Here is a 19996-nt window from a genome sequence, read left to right as displayed (position 1 = left end):
ATATGAGGATTAAATAGAGTTGGTTTGATACAGTATATCTATTTCGTCACTCATAGTAGTGTTTTATAAGTTTGGTTTATGTTCAATTCTAAAGTTCCCCCAGTCACAGCCGATATGCCAGCAGGGCCATTTTCACAACATCACCAATTACTTTGGAGACCTACAGTAGTTCTGGTAAGAAATAATTGTAGAAGATTGTTGTAAGTGAAAATGGGAATAAATGGCTGAGCTTGAGGAACATGATGAGGAACACTGCATTCTTAGAATGTTCTATCTGGTATTGGTGATTGATGAGATGCTAGAAGATAAAGGAAGAAGAATTTTACCAAGGATGCCTGCTACGTGTTTAACATCTACCAAATTTTTTGACAAATATTTTAATATATCTACACAGAAATGGCAAAATCATTATCTGTATCAAAATCCACCACAACACATACAATGATGCCCATTATTCAGCTAAACTATTAATACTAAACTGATTGGAAAATCAAGTGATCTTTTTAAAATATGGCATACTCCATAAAGCATTTACATTAATAAGATGAAGGAATTTTGAGCATGGAAATTAACTAGGGAAAACAATAATACAGTAATGAATATTTCTAATCCATTCCATTGAGAAACTGCCTATATTTTATTATAGTCAGATTTTCAGAGCAACATTTCATTTTGTCTTTGATGCTATGATCTGAGCACAAATGTTTTCCTTAACTATTCTATTGGATTTGATCATTTGGGCAGCACAGATTTTAATAATTCATTGATTTTTTAATCCATGTAAAAATTATTCTTCTTTACTGAATAACATTGCTGCTGCTATCATATTCCTAATGCTTGTTCATTCCACACACAAGAGAACACTTTGAAATAATATTCAGCATCTGACCTGTGCTTTCTAACATTCACATATGCACAGGGCAGCAGTAAATCAAAGGTTCCTTGTAAGCACTAAGGAAAGCAATATAAAGGATGAAACGAAGCTTAAAATTAAAGCTATATTAAAAGGTCCAGCTAAATTCTAGAAGAGAATTATGCAACAAAATTGGCTTATAAGCTGCCTGAAGAACCCTGCTGCTGTGGTGTATGTGTGAAATCCACCTCCCCAGGGACAGCTTTGACCATGTTTGTGCTTTCCTTATCTGATAACTAGTAAGAGAAACAAATGAGGTAGAGCCTTGTAATACAAGCTGAAAAGGTAAAGGCAAAACAAATCAGACTCTTTTCCCAAATATGCTAGAAAAGTATAGGCTGCTGATCACCTATTCCAATTTCAGTTCAGTTCAGTTCAGTTGCTCAGTCGTGTCCGACTCTTTGTGACCCCATGAATCGGAGCACGCCAGGCCTCCCTGTCCATCACCAACTCCCAGAGTTCACTCAGACTCACGTCCATCGAGTCAGTGATGCCATCCAGCCATCTCATCCTCTGTCGTCCACTTCTCCTCCTGCCCCCAATCCCTCCCAGCATCAGAGTCTTCTCCAATTAGTCAACTCTTTGCATGAGATGGCCAAAGTACTGGAGTTTCAGCTTTAGCATCATTCCTTCCAAAGAAATCCCAGGGCTGGTCTCCTTCAGAATGGACTGGTTGGATCTCCTTGCAGTCCAAGTGATTCTCAAGAGTCTTTTCCAACACCACAGGTCAAAAGTATCAATTCTTCGGCGCTCAGCCTTCTTCACAGTCCAACTCTCACATCCATACATGACCACAGGAAAAACCATAGCCTTGACTAGACAGACCTTTGTGGGCAAAGTAATGTCTCTGCTTTTGAATATGCTATCTAGGTTGGTCATAACTTTCCTTCCAAGGAGTAAGCGTCTTTTAATTTCATGGTTGCAGTCACCATCTGCAGTGATTTTGGACCCCCAAAAAATAAAGTCTGACACTGTTTCCACTGTTTCCCCATCTATTTCCAATTTACCCAGTTATAATAGTCAGCTCAGCTCTAGTTGACTTATCCTTTGGCCTAATTGTCTTTACGAATACTCATCCTTTTCCCTTTAAGATGTCACCTTCTACTCCCCTTGGTGAAATTGAAGACTCTTTCTAAATGCTCTCAACCACACAGGATGCAGGCATTCCCTATATGCTTTACCCCCAAACAAGTGCTTGTCACTAGGTATTACCCATACATATAAAAACCTATACAAAAAGTTATTTGTCATAGCCAAACACTGGAAACAACTCAGTTGTCCTTCAATAGGTGAACTGTTAAGCAAACGACAATACATTCATATCACAGAATGTTGCTCAGCAATAAAAATGAATAAACTGTTGATAAACACAACTATTTGAAATGACCTCAACGGTATTATGTTGGGTGGGAAAAAATAGCTAAAGGTTAAAGACTATATGATTCCATTCATATGCCATTACCAAAATAACAGTATTTTTGCAACTTCCTCTGAATCTATATTTTAAAATAATGTTACTAAAGTCTAAAACATATAACACAATTCATCTGAATGTTGATTAGTTTATAAATGGGCTTCTGGCTAAAGAGATAGACAAATATGTGAGGAAAAGATATTCTAGAAAGTTCCTTTACTTGTAGAAAAATGTGGGAGGAGAAAACTATCATTTATGGCTCTGGCCTCTTTGTTATGCTGGGAACTGGGAAGTCATCTTGAGACCAGGGTACTAAGCCACCATAGTAGTACAGAAAAAGCCACTTTTTGGAATGTCAAAGTAGAAAACAAAAGTTTAAAACCGGCCATTCATAATGTCAGTGATTTACTGATTTAAGGAAACCTGGTAGTCTCCTTAACTTGGAACTTCTATACTTATTCATGTGACAAATACTTACTGAGTGCCAATTATGTACCACTCACTTATAAGTACTCAATATTTCAGCCACATTCCATAAGATTTTTTTATGAAATAGAGATGAATATTAGAGAAACCATGTAGCATCTATTGAACCACACAATATGTAAATAACTGCCTGAGCTTATTATATCCAAATCTCATATAGAGCTAATTTTGTGGTTTTCTAATTATATTAAGCTATCTTTTTATCTTATACATCAATATGTTAACCATTGACTATCTCTAGTACCACAGACAATTTTTTAACTAATAAAATTATTCCTACAAAAGGTGTAAATAGTAGCTATCTTTTTGGAAAAGAGACTGAAATCATGGTGAAGTACATAGAAGACTTCAAATACATTTGATTTATTTCATCCTTAATCTGGCAGATAGGAACATAAATGCCCATTATAGTTTTCTTCTATTTTATATATGCCTTAAATATGTCATAAGAAATTTTAAAATAAATAAAATTTAAACTACCTTTTATTTAAAATTTTAGTTTGAAGCAAGTAAACATTCTGGAGGAAAAAAAAAACACATCTTTTTAAATGTCAGCCAAGAGATATGGAATTTTATGAAGGCATACACACCAAAAATTAGAACTTATGGACCATAATTGTTAATAGATACAAGTTCATATAATGTAAGGTCAGAGTTTCTGGCCCAACAACATCTAGAACAGGTAAATATTACAAGCCTTGTCCTTATATGTAACTCAAAAAGGAATTTCTGCATCATTATGCTGGGATCACTAAGCAAATAAGACTTTTTACAGATGAATACAATAGTCTGGATCACTTTTGAACTGAGGTAGACACATGTTTCAGAGCAGGCAATGGCACCCCACTCGAGTACTCTTGCCTGGAAAATCCCATGGGCGGAGGAGCCGGGTAGGCTACAGTCCATGGGGTCGCTAAGAGTCGGACACGACTAAGCGACTTCACTTTCACTTTTCACTTTCATGCATTGGAAAAGGAAATGGCAACCCACTCCAGTGTTCTTGCCTGGAGAATCTCAGGAACGGGGGAGCCTGGTGGGCTGCCGTCTATGGGGTCGCACAGAGTCGGACATGACTGAAGTGACTTAGCAGTAGCAGACACGTATTTAGGGCTTCCCAGGTGGCACTAATGGTAAAGAACTATCCTACCAATGCAGGAAACATAAGAGACACAAGTTTGATCCCTTGCTTGGGAAGACCCCCTGGAGGAGGGCGTGGCAACCCACTCCAGGATTCTTGCCTGGAGAATCCCATGGATGGAGGAGTCTGGCAGGCTATAGTTCATAGGGTCACACATGACTGAAGCAACTTAGCATGCACATACAGACACATATTTATCAAATATATCATCAGATTAAAAACCACATTCTACATTATCTCCCCAAAAACCATATAACAGGTTTGCAAGATGTTTGTCACCTTCCATAAAGTTAGGACTACAGTCTCTAAACATAGATTAGTCAGTTATAGTAACCTCTTGCCTGGAGTATCACAGGCAAAGATCAAAAGAGTTTTCAGCAAGTTTTGTAAATGAGAGATGATGTATCACCTTGTATCCTGATTGGCTGTTTTCTGAAACTGGATGGATGTGATAAAGAGACTGGGACTCCAATTGTGGCCCCAGTGGGTTACACTTAATTTAACTTCCAGATGGTAAAACAATGAAGAGGAAAATATGGCCCTATAAACATACAGATGTCCCATGAAAACAAAGAGCAGTGTACATCATCATTATTACTGGTTGTTATTCAGACATATGAAAGGCATCACACTTTAAACAAGATGAAGAGATTTGCTGTGCATCACAACCAGGAATTATCTTTTTAGTGAAAGCTAATAATGACAGAAAATATTTTACTGCACCCATAAATATATGGAAATACATTTATCACAATGGGATACATTTTGAGAACTATATGATTAAGGTGAATTATGGAGAGTGACAGCAATTATTAAATAAATCTACTCTTATAAAATAAATTCAAACTGAAAAAAGTGTCAGACATTCCAGATATCTTTCTGCATATTCATAACAAATTAAATTTTATAAAATACATTGTGTTTTTCAAAATTAATGAATTCCTTAATTTTGCAAAGGCAGTTTGTTTCTTTACACAATGACTTGGAGTCAGTGTCATTATCAGTTAAAACTGTCAAAATCTCAATTGGAAATATGTAATATACTAACTCATAAAAATACCATTCTGAATCAGCATGATAAATTATGTTAATGCCTTTGAGAAATATATTTTTATGAATTCATATAGTACTTAAATCTGGTGAATTTCTAAATAATACTACACAGTATTTATCTTTATCTGCCTTATTTCACTAAGCACAATACCCTCCAAGTCCATCCATGTTGTTGCAAATAGCAAAATTTCATTCCTTTTTTCTGCATATTGGTTTAAGAAAAAAGCCAATCTATCAGCCAAGGGGAATTTAGTCTAAGCCATTGTTTTAAAGCTACACTGACTAGTGTTCAATCTGTAAACCTGAACTCCAGCTCAGGAAGTAAGCTTGGTCAGGCCTTCTGTGTAGAATGAGGCACTTTTATTATACAGAACCTTGCAGGAGGCTCTCCTGATTGTAAACAGAGACCTTGAAAATCAGAGATTAGTAGGTGCATTTATATAAAGCCCTGTAATTGAGAAGGTAGCCTCTCCCTATTATAAAGAAAAGAATGTGGCTTTAACATTTTGTAATTTTTAGCTTTTGGTTCAGTGGGATATATATCTTGGTCTGTTTATAGTCACCTTTTAAATTTTATCTATTCATACTTTGTCTATCAACTATATCTCCACAAGAATGCTAATAGAAGCTCAGTCTGAGAAAAATAGTTACTGAAATACAGATTAAACATTCGATGTTATAGAGTTAATATTTTAAGTAAGCTATGTAATTATTGAGAAAACAGGGGAAAAACAAATAGTTTAGTTTACAAAGTATCTACTGCATGAAAATGATCCAGCTATCTTCCCTTTTATGACCACAGTAAAGCTCTCTTCTGTAATCAGTATTCATGTGAACACAAATCTACATGCCTGATGGTTAGTAATATTGAAGGACTGTTTCCCTTCTTTGCTAGATCTTTTTAATTTGAGCTTATGTTGCAGTCAATAATCATTAGCCTTAACCGAAAACTCTTTTCTCCCTATTTATTCTCCCCTGTCACCAAGAAGTTGATGCTGCATATAAACAGAGTATCTCCTTGGCAGCCCCCAAAAATGAAAACAAAGCAAGCAAAATGAGTGCAAGCCAACTAGAAGACTTCATCAAAGATTATTTTATCTATCCAAATCAAAAGCATTATTAATTATTACTTCACTTCAGCAGAGGAAGTTTAACAAATTCATATTATAAAAACTTCAGTCTTGCATAACTATAATGTATCTCTAAATCACTCATAGAACTAATTAATAGTTCCCTTGTTTGAAATAATTCCCTTGTTTGAAACTTCTGCCTTCTGTGATGGGGGAAGTGGAGACTTGCTGGTATGAACACATGCCCTCTGTTCTAAAGACACCAAAGGATTGCCAGTTAAATGCCTTCAACCCTATATTTTGGAGCTTAAACCCAAGTTTAAATGACATCTTTCCTGTTATGAAACCACTTTCCTTGCCTAGAATACTAAATTTCTTGCCCAATGTCACTTGCCCAGTATCAACATGAACAAATTGGAAGTGGTAGAGCCTGTTCAATTTTTAGCTAAGGTGTACAACTGTCTCTTGGCATTCCATCCAATCAAAGCAAGGAAGTATCTGTTTCCACCCATATTTTTTTGTCAGCTGTGATTGCATTTTGGCAATTGCATTAAGCGGCTGACTCCAAGACTAACTCTATCTTTTCAAAGCATTATTGATCATCCTGCTCCACCTTTTGTAAGGATAATAGGAGTAGATGAAAAGCTTTGTTCTCTGTGGATTTATATACATCAAAGAATTAACCTCTGACCTGCTTTTATAAGTATGAAAATGTGTCCCTTTGAGTCAAGAGTCCTTTGTCAATTGGATCGCTTTAAGAATCTTTATTTAATTATACCTGACTGGGTATATTTAACTTGAAATTCATTAGGTTAACAAAAGGATTAGTTGTTAAAAATATAAATATACCAATGCGAAATGTAAACAGAAAATATGCAAACAATTAAGTTTAAATTAGGTTTTAAAAATTCATGATCTTTCTTTTTACATTTAAAGAAGTAGATGTTTTGTCATTTGCCATCTAAGTAGCATACAATTTGCATACCGTTCATTATGTCACTGTGTTTTGGGTTGTCTTAGTAGGCAGCCCTATGCTCAAATATTGGCACTGGTTCTAATGAAATGACAGTTTATATTACCTCTCAATTTTAACCTTTTCATCTATAAAATGGGGATAATAGCTTATTTCACATAGCAATTCTAAAGATTTAATGAAATGCTATGCCAATGATTTGCCAACTTGAATATGCATAAGAATCACCTGACATGCATGTTTAAATGCACTTTGTATAGGTTACAACTCTATAGATTCTAATTCAGAATATCAAATGTGTTCGTGGTGTGTGAGAATATGCATTTTAAGCATGAACCACAGTAACTTGATTTAGGTGGTCAACAGATACATCAGTTCAGTTCAGTTCAGTCGCTCAGTTGTGTCGGACAGCTTGCAACACCATGGACAGTAGCACGCCAGGCCTCCCTGTTTATCACCAACTCCCGGAGTTTACTCAAACTCATGTCCATTGAGTTGGTGATGCCATCCAACCATCTCATCATCTGTCATCTCCTTTTCCTTCCGACTTCAATCTTTCCCACCATCACGGTCTTTTCAAATGAGTCAGCTCTTTGCATCAGGTGGCCAAAGTATTGGAGTTTCAGCTTCAGCATCAGTCCATACAGTGAATATTCAGGACTGATTCCCTTTAGGATGGACTGGTTGGATCTCCTTGCAGTCCAAGGGACTCTCAAGAGTCTTCTCCAACACCACAGTTCAAAAACCATCAATTATTTGGTGCTCAGCTTTCTTTATAGTCCAACTCTCACATCCATACATGACTACTGTAAAATCAAAGCCTTGATTACACAGGCCTTTGTTGGCAACGTAATACCTCTGCTTTTTAATATGCTGTCTAGGTTGGTCACTCCAGTGTTCTTTCCTGGAGAATCCCAGGGATGGGGGAGCCTGGTGGGCTGCCGTCTATGGGGTCACACAGAGTCGGATACGACTGAAGTGATTTAGCAGCAGGTTGGTCATAACTTTTCTTCCAAGAAGTAAGCATCTTTTAATTTCATGGCTGCAGTCATCATCTTCAGTGATTTTGGAGCCCAAAAAATAAAGTCTGTCATGGTTTCCACTGTTTCACCATCTATTTTCCATGAAGTGATGGGACCAGATGCCATGACCTTAATTATCTTCTGAATGTTGAGCTTTAAGCCAACTTTTCACTCTCCTCTTTCACTTTCATCAAGAGGCTCTTTAGTTCTTCTTGACATTCTGCCATAAGGGTGGTGTCATCTGCATATCTGAGGTTATTGATATTTCTCCTGGCAATCTTGATTCCAGCTTATCCTTCATCCAGCCTGGCATTTTGCATGATGTACTCTGCATATAAGTTAAATAAACAGGGTGACAAAATACAGCCTTGGTGTACTCCTTTCCCTATTTGGAAGTTGTTCCCTATTCTGTTGTTCCATGTCCAGTTCTAACTGTTGCTTCCTTACCTGCATACAGATTTCTCAAGAGGCAGGTCAGGTGGTCTGTTATTCCCATCTCTTTAAGAATTTTCCACAGTTTGTGGTGATCCACACAGTCAAAGGCTTTGGCATAGTCAATAAAGCAGAAACAGATGTTTTTTCTGGAATTCTCTTGCTTTTTCAATGATCCAATGGATGTTGGCAATTTGATTTCTGGTTCCTCTGCCTTTTCTAAAACCAGCTTGAATATCTGGAAGTTCATGGTGCATATACTGTTGAAGCCTGGCTTGGAGAATTTTGAGCATTACTTTACTGGCATGTGACATGAGTGCAATTGTGTGGTAGTTTGAGCATTCTTTGGCATTGCCTTTCTTTGGGATTGGAATGAAAACTCACATTTTCCATTTTTGTAGCCATTGCTGAGTTTTCCAAATATGCTGGCATATTGAGTGCAGCACCTTCACAGCATCATCTTTCAGGATTTGAAATAGCTCAACTGGAATTCCATCACCTCCACTAGCTTTATTCATAGTGATTCTTCCTAAGACCCACTTGACTTCGCATTCCAGGATGTCTGGCTCTAGGTGAATGATCATACCATTGTGATTATCTGGGTCATGAAGATCTTTTTTGTATAGTTCTTCTTGTGTTCTTGCCACCTCTTCTTAATATCTTCTGCTTCTGTTAGGTCCATACCATTTCTGTCCTTTATTGTGCCCATCTCAGCATGAAATGTTCCCCTGGTATCTCTCATTTTCTTGAAGAAATCTCTGGTCTTTCCCATTCTATTATTTTCCTCTAATTTCTTTGCATTGATCAATGAGGAAGGCTTTCTTATATCTCCTTGCTATTCTTTCAAAATCTCCATTCAAATGGGTATATCTTTCTTTTTCTCCTTACTCTTCACTTCTCTTCTTTTCACAGCTATTCATAAGGCCTCCTCAGACAGCCATTTTGCTTTTTTGCATTTCTTTTTCTTAGGGATGGTCTTGATCCCTGTCTCCTGTATAATTTCAAAACCTCCATCCATAGTTCATCGTCCACTCTGTCTATCAGATCTAATAGATACTTAAGAATCTTTAATACATACATAATACAGTACATACTTAAGGGTCATTAATACATATAAATTATTACACTATCATAGGTTAATTATTTTACTGGTTCTAGGAATTAGATAACATGGAGTTACAACTAGAATGACATATTGGTATTAGCTACAAAATCGTCCTGTAACTGGAAAGGGTTAATTTTGACTTTATACTGGATCTACTTCTATGACTGTAACCCTTAACTTTCCGCTTTTATTATTATCAGCAGCAAAGTTTCTCAGTCATGTCCGACTCTACAACCCCATGGACTGTAGTCTGCCAGGCTCCTCCATCCATTGGATTCCAGGCAAGAATACTGGAGTGGGTTGTCATTTCCTTCTCCAGAGGATCTTCCTGACCCAGGGATCGAACCCAGTTCTACCACACTGCAGGCAGACATCTGCCATCTGAGCCATTATGGAATCTCTTATTATAGGCATACATAATGGCCTACCTCCTGGAGACAACCTAAGCTCGCCCACCTGTGAAATGACTGCAAGGAAGCGAAACTAACACATCCCCATACCTGATGCTTGCCATTCTAGGAGATATTTGCAAGAATTAAATGGTCTTTTTACTTTGTTTCCTTACCTCCTCCCATCTCTAATCCATGAAAGAACCCAGCATCCAGGCACTGACAAGTTGGGTTTATTTTGAGATGCAAGTCTGCCATCTTCTCTGAATAAAGTCATAGTCCTTGCTTCAACACCTTGTCTCCCAGATTTACTGGCGTAGCAGAGCAGAGCAAATGAGGGTAACAGTCTCTCACAAGGGTGGTGTTCAGCCCTCAACTAGAAATAACTAGAGAAGTGATTCCTGCTTAGCACTAGTCCACAGCCACTTACCATTGTACTTAGTTTCTGATCATATTCTCAGATTCTGAATCTTATATTAGTCAGTCTTTCTAATATAAATGCAGAAATCTTATTATCCCCATTGGCAATTGCTCAAATTTTTGTCTCCCATTCTGATATTTATCTTCCTAAATGTTCTACACAAGTCTAAGTTACACAGGAATGGATGTCAGTGCCCTCTCCTGGCTGTCTCCCTTTAGGTTTCCTGGAAGGCTTTTGCTTGTTTTCTTTTTTTTTTTTTTCTTGACAAATTTTATTATAGATAAAATAACTGAAAGAAACCTGATTTGGCTTCTCTCAGAAATACTAGATTCAGGCAATCTCCCCAAAATTTCTTTAAAAGATTCCCTCATTAAGACCACATATAGTATACATATTAATGCAAACAAAATTCCACATAATTCTTCCCCCATTATCATTAATAAACACTGGCCCTATAAAGTAAAAAATTACTTTGCTTTCTTCCATTTCTATCTGCTGCACACTGGTGGCTTTTTTTACCTCCTCTGGACAGAGTTCACAAGCTTTTGCAAGTGTCATCCTAGCGCTATGTGATCTCTCCAAGAAATAACCATTTGATGTTTCATTGCTTTGCACTGGAGGAGACCAATTGTTGTAAGTGTATTGAGGACTGCCAGTGTATGGTCGTCTTTCAAGTTCATCCCCAAGCCATTCCACTGCCCAGGTCCACTTCCTTTTAAGATCTCCATTTCCCTGTAGAATCTGGTAAGCAACAGGACAATTGCTAAAGAGCGCTACCATACATTTTATACACTGGTATGCTCTTTTTTGATAGTGATTCTTAGAGCGCTGGATTGTGTCAAACAGCCCATCTCGGTCATCTGGGATTCCTTTAAGTGCGTTGTTATCTTTTGCTTCTTTTCTTACCTCTGGTATTCACAAGTCCTTTCAGAAACATTACTGATGAAAAAGACAGACTTTTATGGGAACCAAAGTAAATCAAGTAGGAACCTAGACAGAGTTCATGCAAATGATCAATATTTAAACATGATGGCCAGTTCATAACATGGCCAGAAAATACAATATTTAATTTATAAATAAAGTGATCTTAGATTAGTATCCTATATCTTTCTCTACTTTTAACTGGAATAGTACTTAGAGGAATCTTGGGAATTTATCTGATTTCAAACTACTGCCTTCATAGGACTGTCACAAAATGTAAATAAAATAGTATAACTAGCAAAATTATGTAGTTTGTGAAGAATCACCTTCACAGCCTTCTCTTTGCAGTACTATAAAAGCCAATGAACAGAGACTAATTTCCTCAATTAAACACTGAAACTTAAGGAGTCCCTTATTAAAATTGAAATAAATTGTTAGGGGAGTGTGTAATTTCCTCGGTTCTGTCTCATCACAACAAAAATTTGAAGTGATGGATGTTAAAGCCCTTGGCCAGAATGTGTCTCAGCTCTCGGACAGACCATGTTACAGCTCTCAGTTCTTGGACAGACGTGTTATAACTCCGTGTTACAGCTCAGTTTTATTTAGAAAATAAAAGGAGGCTACATTCTCAAGGCATGAGGGCATGCTGAACCAAAAGAAATGAAGAAAAGAGAGAGGCCCAGCTGTTTTGCTCCTCTTTTTATATATTTTTTCCCTCCCCCTGGGCCTGCCCTGTGTAAATTGGATAGGAGTGCTGTTTGTTCTACCTCACTCCGATCCTCAGGCCTTCCTTTATTTTATTTTCAAGGGCTTTTCCCTTCCTTGTCTTTTAGCCACCGCCACTCTGGACTCCTTTTTCCTATTCTAACTACCTAACATAAATTATATATTTATTACATTAATTACCCTGTTGGAAAACTTACCTCAACAAACTGGCATTTTAAATTAAAGCTTTAAGACACTGAAGAGGAATACAGAAAGACATGTTTCCCAGGCAGTGGCAGAATGCCTCCAGATGGCTGGGGTTTGGTTGTCACATAGGAACATATACTAAGAGGAAAGACTCATGCAATAAAAAGAGTAATAAGGGCAGAAAGGAAAAGTGGATAGAATGAAACCAAAAATTCAATTATTTCACAATTTTTCACAGGGTTTTCATGTTCCTAAATCATACTGAGAGGCAAAGTGGATTCTGTGCTAAGCCCTAAAGCAGGTGAGCAATAAGAGCTATTCTGTATCCTCACCTTTGGGCAGAAGGTGTAAGAAAAATATCCTCTAATTTTCTTAAATCCCAAGCATCATAATAAGGAATTTACATTATTTTATGGTGGCTGTTGCATTTCTAATTTAATTATATGCTTTGAGATTTTCTTATAATTTTAAATAGAAAAAAATGAAAATAATGACTTGCAACAGGAACAGGTTGATTTGTGAAAACATTTTTTAAATTTAGTTTCTTAGATGCTATCTCAGTTACTCTTCATAATGTTTAGTGAAATCAACTTTATGCAGGGCACAGCACCATTTGAATCAGGGGTAGACAAATAACAACCTGCCAAATCTGGCCTATCACCTGTTTTTGTAAATAAAGTTTTATTGGAACACGGCCACCTGCTGGCTACCTTCCAGTATTATTGATAGAATTAAGGCTTCAGCCTTACAGAGATCTATGACCTTCAAAGTCTACAATATTTGTTTAAACTTTTTTTTTTTTTACAATGATGTTTTACAATGTTTGCAGGTGACAAAAGAGGAAAAAGAGGTGATTTGATGGGTGGCACATTACAAACAGGTCTTCAGGGAAGCTATCTCCTTCACTCCATTTATAATGTCCAAAGCACAACACCAGGCTTGAACATGCCTGTCTGTGGAAGCCTTGACGAGCTGTCATTACTGCCCTGAATATCTGCTAAATGGAAAAAAGTTTGTTATGATCATGGCATCTAGTCCCATCACTTCACGGTGAAGAGGTGGGGAAAAAGTGGAAGCAATGACAGATTTTACCTTCCTGGGCTCCAAATTCACTGCAGATGTAGACTGCAGCTATGAGCTTAAAAGACTCTTGCTCCTTGGAAGGAAAGCATTGACAAATCTAGACAGTGTATTAGAAAGTAGAGACATCTTCTTGTCTACAAAGTTCCATGTAGTTCAGTTCAGTCACTCAGTCATGTCCAACTCATTGCCACCCCCATAGACTGTAACATCCTAGGCTTCCCTGTCCATCACCAACTCCAGACTTGTTCAAACTCATGTCCATCGAGTCGGTGATACCATCCAACCATCTCATCTTCCATCGTCCCTTTCTCCTCCTGCCTTCAATCTTCCCCAGCATCAGGGTCTTTTCCAATGAGTCAATTCTTTGCATCAGGTGGCCAAAGTATTGGAGCTTCAACTTCAGCATCAGTCCTTCCAATGAATATTCAGTACTGATTTCCTTTAGGAAGAACTGGTTGGATCTCCTTGCAGTCCAAGAGACTCTCAAGAGTCTTCTCCAACACCACAGTTAAAAAGCATCAATACTTCAGCACTCAGCTTTCTTTATAGCTCAACTCTCACATCCATACATGACTACTGGAAAAACCATAGCTTTGACTAGATGGACTTTTGTCAGCAAAGTAATGTCTCTGCCTTTAATATGCTGTCTAGGTTGGTCATAGCTTTTCTTCCAAAGAGCAAGTGTCTTTTAATTTCATGGTGGAAGACACCATCTGCAGTGATTTTGGAGTCCAAGAATATAAAATCTGTCACTGCTTCCATATAGTCAAAGCTATGATTTTTCCAGTAGTTATGTACAGATATGAGAGTTGGACTATAAAGAAAGCTGAACAGTTAAATATTGCTGCTTTCAAACTGTAATGTTAGAGAAGACTCTTGAGAGTCCCTTGAACTGCAAGGAGCTCGAGATCAAACCAGTCAATCCTAAAGGAAATCAACCCTACATGTTCATTGGAAGGACTGATAATGAAGCCTTAATAGTCTGGCAGCCTGATGTGAAGATCCAACTCATTGAAAAAGACCCTAATGCTCGGAAAGAGTAAAGGCAGATGGAGAAGGGGGCGGCAGAGGATGAGATGGTTAGATAGTAACACGGTATATATATATTGTAACGTGAATGTGAATGTGAAGTTGCTCAGTTGTGTCTGACTCTTTGTGACCCCATGGACTGTAGCCTACCAGGCTCCTCTGTCCATGGGATTTTCCTGGCAATAGTACTGGAGTGGATTGCCATTTCCTTCTCCAAGGGATCTTCCCAACCCAGGGATCGAACCCGGGTCTCCCACATAGTAGACAGATGCTTTACCGTCTGAGCCACCAGGGAAGTCCATATATATTGTAATATGCATACTATATATATATAATATTATATAATTATATTATATAATTATTATTATATAATATTGGGCTTCCCTGATAGCTCAGTGGTAAAGAATCCTCTTGCAATGCAGGAAACCCTGGTTCAATTTCTGGGTCAGGAAGATCCGCTGGAGAAGGGATAGATTACCCACTCCAGATCAGTGAATGCTTATCCCTGTTAATATATATGTATATAATATATACATGTATATATATGTATGTGTATATAATATACATATATATTAAGAGGGATAAACATTCACTGATCTAGAAATCTTCCTTGCTTTATAATAAAGTCCAAATTCTTTACAGTCAGTGCAGTGCCTAAAAACATAATCCACAATGATGATCTTGATATTTAGAATAATAATAAGTCTATCATTTATTTCCCAATGTGCTTGTCACATTAAAAACATTAAATATAATCCTCCCAAAACTATAAAGAATATGATAATATTTTCAGCAAACAAATAAGAAAGGCTAAGTATGCCTGCTTTCCCTATACTATTGCCAGGACCCACCATGGGAAATCCCACCCATGACAAGGTCATGTGGAAGAGATCTGACGAGCAAGGCAGATCAGAACTTGAGGGATGCCCTGGATCTGCTTGAGCATCTACCCCAAAACCAGAATCTGTCTGTCTTACTATTTTGTGCCTTTCACCAACTCTTCTGACATTAACAGGGGGCTATCCTCGACCACCTTTCTCTGGAAAAAAGTCAACTTAGGGCTTTAGTTAAGTCTCCTGGGCATGATAGATCAGATCAGTCGCTCTGTCGTGTCGGACTCTTTGCGACCCCATGAATCGCAGCACGCCAGGCCACCCTGTCCATCACCAACTCCCAGAGTTCACTCAGACTCACGTCCATCGAGTCAGTGATACCATCCACCCATCTCATCCTCTGCCGTCCCCTTCTCCTCCTGCCCCCAATCCCTCCCAGCATCAGAGTCTTTTCCAATAAGTCAACTGTCCGCATGAGGTGGCCAAAGTACTGGAGTTTCAGCTTTAGCATCATTCCTTCCAAAGAAATCCCAGGGCTGATCTCCTTCAGAATGGACTGGTTGGATCTCCTTGCAGTCCAAGGGACTCTCAAGAGTCTTCTCCAACATCACAGGTCAAAAGCATCAATTCTTCGGCGCTCAGCCTTCTTCACAGTCCACCTCTCACATTCACACATGACCACAGGAAGAACCATAGCCTTGACTAGACGAACCTTTGTTGGCAAAGTAATGTCTCTGCTTTTGAATATGCTATCTAGGTTGGTCATAACTTTCCTTCCAAGGAGTAAGCGTCTTTTAATTTCATGGCTGCAGTCACCATCTGCAGTGACTTTGGAGCCCGGTGATTTTCTGGGCATGATAGGAGTGTTTCAATTCAAACCCCTCTGATGGCTTTCTAGCTTGCCTGACAGGTTTATCTAGACTCTTGCAGCTATGCATGTGATTGTTCACAGCCTCCCAACCGTGAGAGACATAGGAAGCCTAAAACATTCTAAAAATATAGAGCCTTTCGAAGAGTTAAAAACTATTAGAGTAGTGTTGAGGTAGGATTTCATTGTTGAGCCAATGCTTGCTTCCAAGTTCCCATATCCCTTATCTGTTGTGCACCTGGGAATGCACTGGTTAACATAGTTGGAATGTAAGAAAAACAAGTAGTAGCCTTGAAATTAACCACATTAGAACTTTGAGCTAATTGGTTCTTTCTTTGTGGTAACTTACTGCACCTTTGCTCATGAGAATGTAACTCTGTTTAGCACTTTCTAAGGCTGACATAGATTAGAAATATAAAGAAAAAACACTTCAAGGGAAAATAAGTTTTCTGGTTGAGTAGCCTTTATCAAAAAAGGGTCATAAAATGTCCACAGGCCTCCAAGGCCAGAAGATAATGTACACAACATTGTTTATGGGAAAGGTATGCAGAAAAAATCCTGGTTTCGATAAAGACAAAACAGATGTAATGTTTGGGCTGACTCTGTATGACTTTGCATCTTTCATTTCCCTCTATGTACAAGTCAAGGTATAAAAGTTCCTTTTGAAAATAAAGTTATGGGCCTTGCTCACCGAAGCTTGGTCTCCCCGTGTCATGCTTTTTTCCTTTTCTCTCCTTTTCTCTCTCTGTTCTTCTTTCAGGATGACTCCTTGGAACATAGGAGCTTTATTGGCTTTCTGTGTAAACCAAGGAAGATCAAGCCTCTGTTCTCTCCTCTTTGCTATCCTTTCGCCTATGCCATCATCCTGAGGGTACCCCTGGATCCTGCTAGGGCTGGACCCTGGCATACTATCTTATATTTTAAACCTGGCAACTATAATTGTGTTTAAATTGTGAAGTTAATAAAAGTTTATGCTCACATAATAACCACATTCACATACTGAAAGAGAATCTAACTTAAGGACTCTGTCAAACTGCTACTCACAACAGTTTCTTAGCAGATAATGAGTCTATCAAATTTAACAATTTTAAATCCAGTAATTGTTCCTTGAAGTACAGCTATAAATGCATCAATGGCCTGAAAACCAGACCATTTCCTTTACAGAAGTGAAAGTAGTTTTATTCATTATAAAGCTACAGAAAGACAAACCTAATCATTCTCTAATTATAAGAAATGCATATATGTTTATCCTCTGCAAGTAGTATTTGTTCACATCTTAAAGGAACTCTCACAATGGTCTTTGTAAATAGCTCTGGTTATTTCAAATACTTTAATTTTGAAGAAAATTGGTCTATGTTAGAAAAGCTCAGAAGTTTCCAGATGTAAACCACAAACTTTTCATTTTTGCCTTCTCAATGTAATAAATAGAAAATCAGTTTAGGATGTCATATGAGAAAATAAAATAATGTCATAGATTAATACAACAAATCCATATCATCCTACTATTATGGGAACAGAGAAGGGAAAATACATAAATAATTAATCAGAGATTATGATACTAATGAAAATAAACTGAATGATAGCATAAGCAGTATAGTTTGAAAAATTAATTGGACTTCTAATCACATACTGAATTTTGTTTATTTAATACAGCTGGAACCCTAACTGCACACAATCACTCAGATTTCACATTAATATATTTATATTTATCAATTCATATGCAGAGTTACTGGAACATGGAAGTCTTATTGCCACATGGAAGTCTTATTGCCAATCTAAAAGAGATAATGTATTAATAGCTTGGTCTACCCAAACAGTGTTTGTTTGAAACATGAATATTTCATAGTCACATCTTAGCACAGCACAATGCTCATATAAAAACCACATTCATATACTAAAAGATAATCTAACTTAAGAATTCTGCCAAACTGCTACTCACAACAGTTTCTTTGCAGATAATGTCTATCAGATCTAAAAATTTTAAATCCAGCAATCTTTACTTGAAGTTCAGTTATCAATGAGTTAATGGCCAGAAAAAAAAACTGAAAAGAAACATGATAAACCCCAGAGGAAAAACTAAGTGAAGCAGAGATATGGGCAGTATACCTGATAAAGATTTCAAGGTAACGATCACAAAGATACTTAAAGAATTTGGTGAAGACTGGAGGAATAGTGAGAAGTTACGCATTTTTAACAAAGTAAAAAACACAAAGATGAATAAAACAGAGATGAAAAGCACAATAATTTAAATGAAACACATCCTAGAAAAGAATATAGTACATGAGATGATACAGAGGAATGGATTAAGGGTATGAAAGAAGAATACTGCAAATCACTTAAGATGAATAGAAAACAAAAACAAAAACAAAAACAAAGAATTTTAAAAATGAGGACAGGTTAAGAAAACTCTTGGACAACATCAAGATTAGCAGTATTTTTACTATAGGAGTCCTAGGGCTGCTGTCTATGGGTTTGCACAGAGTCGGACATGACTGAAGCAACTTAGCAGCAGCAGCAGTAGCAGAAGGAGAAAAGAGAGATAAAAGGGGCAGAGAATATTTTTGAAAATATAATAGCTGAAAAATTCCCTAACCTAGGAAAGTAAACACACATCCTGTGTCCTTCCTGTTCAGGAAGCACAGAAAGTCACAAACAGGATCAGACAAATACTATATCAGGACGCATTACATTTAAAATGGAAAAAATAAAAGATAAAGAGGGAAGAATATAAGCATCAAGGGAAAAGCAACACATTACTTAAAAGGGAATTCCTATAATGCTATCAGCTGACTTTTCAGCAAAAACTCTACAGACTAGAAAAGTGTGGCATAATATATTTAAATTTATGAAAGAGGAAATCTTAAAACCATGAATACTCTGCTCAGCAGGGCTTTCATTCAGATGGATGGAGAAATAAAAAATTTTATAAACAAACAAAAGCTAAAAGAGTTCAGCATCACCAAATCAGCTTTACAAGAAATGTTAAAGGATCTTTCCTAAGTGAAAAAGAAAAGGCCACAAGTAGAAACACACAAATTATGAAAGGAAAAAGAACATTGGCACAGGCAAATATGTAGAAAAGGTAGTAAATCAACCATGTAAAAAGCTCAAAAAAAAAAAAAAAAAGAAGAAAAATTATCTAAGAGATGCACAAAACAAAAACACATAAAATATGATAACAAAAACACGTAAAATATAGTAGCAAAAACAGTAATGTGGGAGGGAGAAGAGTTAAAATACAGGGTTGTTGAAATGTGTTTGAGCTTAAGAACAGCAACTTGAAATAATCATCTATCTATCTATCCACACCAATGTTAATGTTTTCAAAGTCACACATACACACACCCTTCACAGTAACCACAAACCAAAAAATTATGATAGACACATACACATGAAAAAGAAATACAAACTTAACCTGAAGACAATCATCCAATCACAAGGGAAGAAAACAAAACAAAAAAGAATAAAGGAACAAAAAGAAATAACAAAAATAAACCTCCAAGCAATTAACAAAATGGTGATACATAGCTAATCATAAAAACTCTAGGGGGTTCTCTGGTGACTCACTGGTAAAGAATTCACTTGCTCATGAAGGAGACATGGGTTCAATTCCTAATCCAAGAAGATCCCACATGCAACAGAGCAACTAAGCCCATGTGCCACAACTATTGAGCCTGTGCTCTAGAGGCCAGGAGACTCAACTTCTGAGCCCATGTGCCTCAACTATGGAAGTCCATATGCCTAGAGCCCATGATCCACAAGAAAAGAAGCCAATACAATGAGAAGCCCAGGTACTGCAACTAGAGAATAGCCGGCACTCACCACAACTAGAGAAAGCCCACATACATCAATAAAGATCCAGCATAGACAAAAATAAATAAATAGATAAAATTATTAAAAAAAATAAAAACGTTACATGCTAACAATAAAATGT

Source organism: Bos taurus, chromosome 26, assembly GCF_002263795.3.
Source record: "Bos taurus isolate L1 Dominette 01449 registration number 42190680 breed Hereford chromosome 26, ARS-UCD2.0, whole genome shotgun sequence".
Taxonomy (NCBI): domain Eukaryota; kingdom Metazoa; phylum Chordata; class Mammalia; order Artiodactyla; family Bovidae; genus Bos; species Bos taurus.
The sequence above is the reverse complement of the archived record's forward strand: the minus strand, read 5'-3'. Positions refer to the sequence as shown.